Genomic DNA, 6,273 nt, shown 5'->3' with positions numbered 1-6,273 from the left:
CACATGTTAATTGCTTTTTGAGAAAAAGGAGCTAGTCAAATACATTCGGGAAACATTGCAAACACATTACGATTCATAAAGGCTCAGAGAAGCTTTGCAGTAAACTCTTAACTCCGCCGTTCCCCAGTCCAGAGTGTGGTAAATGCTGCCTTCTGCGTGACAGTGAGATGTGCAGGTGCTGGTTCTGAGACTCAGCTGTGGCTTCTGGCTGCCCTGGGAGGCGAGCCTGGCTGGCTGTAGCTAGTGCTCACTTCCCACCCCTCTCCCTAGGCAGGCCGGGCCGCCTAAGTAAGTCTTTATGTGCGTGAGCACTTGGAGAAATGGGAGTCTTCTGTGTTAAAGTCCTAGTGTAAAGCTTTAGAAGTATCTCTCTTTGAGTGAGACTCGTTCCCATGGCAGCCTTAGGCTGACTTGGGTCACACATGTGAATAGTAATGAAGTGAGACCCTGCGAGGAAGCTTTCGCTTCCCGGGGATGCTTGAGCTCCAGCTTCTCGTCAAGAAGAGATGGGTTTTGTAGACTATTCTGAGACATTTTATAGCTTCTTTATTACATATTTTGCTTAGTTAAATATTAAATACCCCGACTCAGGAAATTCCTATTTACAGGATGTCATAAAAAAAGACCTTTAAGATCCTTCCTATGTGCCATAGCAGGCACCCAAAACTAAAGTGTTATACATATGAAATAAGAAATTACTACTGTAAAAGTAGAAATCATAATATAAAAGTATTGCAACTAGAAAATGAGGTGATGGAACCATAGTATTTGAAGAGCACAGATGCTGAAGCTGCATCGCATGGGTCTGAGTCTACTTAGCAACTATGATCTCTGTGCCTTCTTTTTGTGTCTGTAACATGGGGGTAAGAGAATCTACCTCATAATGTTGTAGTGCAAAGTAAAGTATGCCAAGCCCTTAGCACAGTGTCTGGATGTGCTTGAATGTTTGTGGCTATTATTATAAGGAGGTGGTGGTCTTGGAATGAGATGGACATTGGGCATTCAAAGATATGTTAGGCACAGCTCTTGCCTGTCAAAGCAATTTACAGGGGCATTTGGGTAGTTCACTCGGAAGCATCTGACTCTTGATTTCGGCTCAGGTTATGATCTCATTGTTTGTGGAATTGAGCCCCATGTCAGGTTCTGTGCTGACAGCATGGTTTCTGCCTGGGATTCTCTCCCCTCTCTCTCTACCTCTCCCCTGCTCGTGTGCCTGCTGTCTCTGAGAGAGAGAGAGTTTACAAATTTATAGCTGTTGAGTCCTGTTTGTGAGTTTTTTTTTAATTTTGGTTTTTGATTTTTGAGAAAAAGATATTGGAAGTTGAAAGGTTGACAGACTATCAAACTCTTTGTTATTTGCTTGATTGAAGACAAAGATGAAAAGCATGGGCATTGGGGTCAGATCAGGGGTCAATTGATGGGTTCCTCTACTTCAGAGCTGCATGACCTTGGGCAAAGTAGTGAACTGCACTGATCCTTCTCATTTGCTAAGTGGTTTTAGAGTAGTTCATGCTGGTTAGAAGGGGCAGGTGCAGTACTGTAGGCAGGAAAGACATCAAGTAGTTGGTAAGAGTAAAAATAAGTTCCTAAATTCAGGAGCAACTGTGAAGACAAGCTAGGCCTCTGGAGCGACACAAAACAAGGCAGGAAACGGAGTGATGTTGCAGAATGGCTCCCACTCTTTGACCATAAAAGTGAAAGGTGCCAAGAACATCATCAGGTTCTCCACCAAAGATGCATCCTGTACACACCGTACTCCCGAAACTGGACTCTGACCCCACCTGGCAATGAAGCCACTGTAAAAGTAGCAAGTAGAGGCAGGGCCAGCCTTTAGTCTGCCCAGCTTCACTCAGGAGGTCTGCGGAGTTCAGAGGGAGTCCAGAAAAGATTTGGATTATGTATAAGCCCTGCTCTGTGGCAAGTCAGTGAAGATCGTCAGTTACATGGATGCATAGCCATGTTGTCTCGTACTTGTTCTTGTGGACATCTCTGCCTGGAAGGAGCCATGCCTGAAGGAGGAGGAAGATCTCTCCCTGGTGCCTGGGATAAGCTGCTCTCCACACCGAAACTAACTGCCCCCAGCAAGACTCTCCCAGCCTCCCTGGCAGTTGAGGCGTGACTAAGTTCCAGCTGTTGGAACATGAGTGGACATGGTATGTGCACTTTGGAAGAAATGTTCTTTCTTTATTTTGATGTTTACTTATCTTTGAGAGAGAGAGAGTGTGCAAGCAGGGGAGGGGCAGAGAGAGAGACACACACACAGAATCCAAAGCAGACTCCAGGCTCTGAGCTGTCAGCACAGAGCCCCATGCAGGGCCCTAACTCACAAACCGTGAGATTGTGACTTGAGCTGAAGTCAGACGCTTAACCGACTGAGTCACCCAGGCACCCCACAAGGAATGTTCTTTAAAAAGGAAACTGTTGGGGCGCCTGGGTGGCTCAGTCATTTGAGCGTCCAACTTCAGCTCAGGTCACGATCTCACGGTTCGTGAATTTGAGCTCTGTGTCAGGCTCTGTGCTGACAGCTCGGAGCCTAGAGCCTGCTTCCAATTCTGTGTGTCCCTCTCTCTCTGCCCCTCCCCTGCTCATGCTCTGTTTCTCTCTGTCTCTCAAAGATGACTAAACAAAAAAAAATTCTTTTTAAAAGGAAACTGCTTCCCATCACCTTTCCACACCATTAGGGCTGGGCTTGGTAATGATGGTATCAGGTTTGACCAGATGGGCTGAGGCAACATGTGTGCATGGTTTTCACACCTGTTGGGGGAACAGGCTTATAAAAAAGGCCTCACCCTTTGCCCTCTCCATGGGCATCGTCTTGCTTCCGTAAGCACTGTGGAAGAGATGACCCTTTTGCATGATGTTTTCAGAGAGCTAACTGCGCTGCCTGCTCCACCCCCTGTTTATTAGCACTTAGTCCCTCTGGTGGTTCTCAAAATGTGGCCTGGGGTCCCCTGGGGTATCTTGAGACTCCTTCAAGAAGACCATGAGGTCAAAACTATTTTCATGATAATACTAAGATGTTTGCCTTTTTTTGTTCTTGTCTGTCATTAGTGTAAGGTGGAATCTTCCAGAGGCTATGAGAAGTGATGATGTCATCGCTCTGGTGGTTAGTGGAATGTGTATGTGTGTTTGTTGGTGTTTTAAAATTTTCTGTTTTAGGAGCTCCTGGGTGGCTCAGTCAGTTGAGCAACCGACTTCAGCTCAGGTCGTGATCTCATGGTTCACAAGTTTGAGTCCCGCATTGGGCTCTGTGCTGAAAGCTTAGATAAGAGACTGGAGCCTGCTGCAGATTCTGTGTCCCTCTCTCTCTGTACTTCCCCAGCTTGTGCTGTCTCTCTCAAAAATAAGATAAACATTAAAAAAAAAAATTTTTTTTTATTTTCTAATTTCTCTTATGGTAAATACAGATAGCTATAACAGACAAAAGCAGAACTCTTTGAGGTCTTCAATAACATTGAAGAGTATATTTTATTTTAATTTTTTTAACATGTTTATTTGAAAGAGCATGAGCAGGGGAGGGGCAGAGAGAGAGGGAGACACAGAATCCAAAGCAGGCTCCAGGCTCAGAGCTGTCAGTACAGAGCCCGACGCGGGGCTTGAACTCACAACTGTGAGATCATGACCCGGGCCAAAGTCAGACACTCAAGCAACTGAGCCACCCAGGCTCCCCTTTTTAAAATTTTATTTATTTTTATTATTTTTTTAAATGTTGGTAACACTGAAGAGTATAAAGGGGTTCTGAGGCCAAAGGGTTTGAGAACTGCTGGTCTATTGCTCGTTTGAACATCTCTGTCCTAGGGAACATTCAAGCCTGCTCACTTGGTACTTGGTTACTTTAAAACCTTTGGTTGAAGGGATCTGTCACATCTTCACACTGCATTTTCTACTTCTGTATATGTATGGTATATGTGTGTAAGCATATAATCATTCCAAACAGGATGGGGTATTGTAGAAGGCAGGGGTGGCCCCTTGATCCTCTTTACACTCTCCCAGGTGAAGTGACTCCCAAACTAACCACACGACTACTTAGCTGAACAGTGAACAAAATGGCAGGCCTGGCTAGATACGGGGCCAAGAGAAGCCTAGGATAAGGACTTCACACCTATAAACAAGTGTTTACTCACCTACTCAAGCATCACTTGTTGTGGACCCCCTTGGGCCTGGCACTAGGCGAGGCTTCTGGGTGCAGAGGTGGGGCTTGCTCTGTGGTCCTGAGCCAGGGCTCTTCCTGCTGCTTGTCCAGAGGCTGGACTCAGTTCCTACGCTGTCACCTAGAGCCTGAGGGGTCCTGGTTACACTCCAGTTTTAAAGGCCAATCATTAAAAGTAGCCAGGATTGATTTTTCTCCCCATTTTAAAAATTTTAAGTTTATTTATTTGGAGGTGGGGGAGGAGGGGCAGAGAGAGAGAGAAAGAGAGAGAATCCCAAGCAGGCTCTGCACTGTCAGCACAGACCCCGATGCGGGGCTCAAATCCAGGAGCCATGAGATCATGACCTGAGCCGAAATCAAGAGTCAGATGATGCTTAACTGACTGAGCCACCCAGGCGCCCCTGGGTTATTTTATTCTTTAATGCATAACATTAGGAAAATTATGTAAAGCCATTAATTTTTTTTTCAGTATAGCTAACACACAATGCTGTAGTTTCAGGTGTACAACTTAGTGATTTGACAAGTTTATACATGATGCTCTGCTCACAAGTGTAGCTACCATCTGTCCCATTACATCACTTATAGTACCATTGACTGTATTCCTTATGCTGTGCCTTTTATTCCCATGACTTATTCATTCTGTGATTGGAAGCCTGTATATCTCCCTGTCACCTTCACCCATTTTGTCCCCCCAACCTCCCTCCCTCCCTCTTCCGGCCACCAGTTTGTTCTCTGTATTTATAGGTCTATTTTTTTCTTTTTTTCCTAGATTCTACTGATGAGTGGAATCATATAGTGTTTGTCTTTCTCAGTCTGATTTATTTCACTTAGCATAATACCTTCTAGGTTCATCCATGTTGTCTCAAATGGTACAGTCTCATCCTTTTTTTATGAATACATTTTTTTTAAGGAGTTTCACAGTGATTCCTTCTACTGCCCATCAAGGTCACCTTAGTTCCTCCAGAGCTTGAGCTAATATTTATCCTCAAGATAGCCCTTTTCAAAATAACCTATGCTCAACTCAGACTGTCCTGTCACTTGGCCCCAAATTCTTTTAAAGTTGGTCTTCTTTTACCCCAGGACTGATTTTCAGGGGGGAAAAACGAGCCCTCCAAGGGTGTGTGGTAACAATGGAAGGTGATCTTGGCAGTCCTGCTTGTGAGAAAGCCACCTGCGTGTTGAGGCTGTGGGGGGTCCAGGATGCTCCTTCGTTCGAATTCTGGTTCTAGCGCCTTCCTCCCACTTTGCGTGAGTCCAGGAATGTGAAGATCCTTTGTCAAATATTAAGAGACTCTTGGTGTAAACAGGGATTACCTTTCCTCGTGTCATCACATTATGGCTTTATTTTCCTCTCAACTGGTCACAAAATGGAACGGAAATCTACTTTAAATGTTGTTATTGTTACCAAATGAAGTTTGCTCCCTGTTCTTGAAAATGCAGAATCAAATGGTTTACTTGTTCCAAATTCAGATCCATTTGTTTCCTTATATGAAACCCCTGATAATTTTTCCCATGGACTCGAGGATCTTGGAATGACAGAAAGGTGTGTGCTGGTCAAACCCTACTTTCCCAGTAGCTTCAGAATGGCCAAGGCAACCTGGAGGAGAGGCAGAGAGGTGAGTGTCCCCTGAAAACCATTCCCTTATCAATAGATATTACATCATTTCTGACTTTTCACCATTACTGCAACAAACACTGCATTGGTTTGCTAGGGCTGCCTTCACAAAGTGCCACAGACTGGGTGGCTAAATAGCAGAAACTCAGTGTCTTACAAGCTGTGGAAGCTGGAAGTTCGAGATCTGTGTGTGGGCAGGGCTGGTTCCTGAGGGCCGTGAGGGAGTGCATCTGGGCGGGGCCCCTCTCCTTGGCTGTAGACGGCTGTTCCTTCACATCATCTTCCCTCTGCGTGTCCATGCATGTCCAAATGTCCCCTTTTTATCAGGACACCAGTTATATTGGCTCAGGGCTCACCCTAATGACTTCATTTTAATTTGATCATCTCTATAAAGACCCTGTATTTCCAAATAAGGTCATATTATGAGGTCACAGGCGTTAGGGCTTCACCATGTTTTTTGGGGGTGGGGCCACAATTCACCCCATAACAAATGTCACAAAAGAACAGG

The sequence above is a fragment of the Panthera pardus genome, unplaced genomic scaffold, assembly GCF_024362965.1.
Source record: "Panthera pardus isolate Hobbes unplaced genomic scaffold, ASM2436296v1 HiC_scaffold_24, whole genome shotgun sequence".
In the NCBI taxonomy this organism is placed as follows: domain Eukaryota; kingdom Metazoa; phylum Chordata; class Mammalia; order Carnivora; family Felidae; genus Panthera; species Panthera pardus.
The sequence above is the reverse complement of the archived record's forward strand: the minus strand, read 5'-3'. Positions refer to the sequence as shown.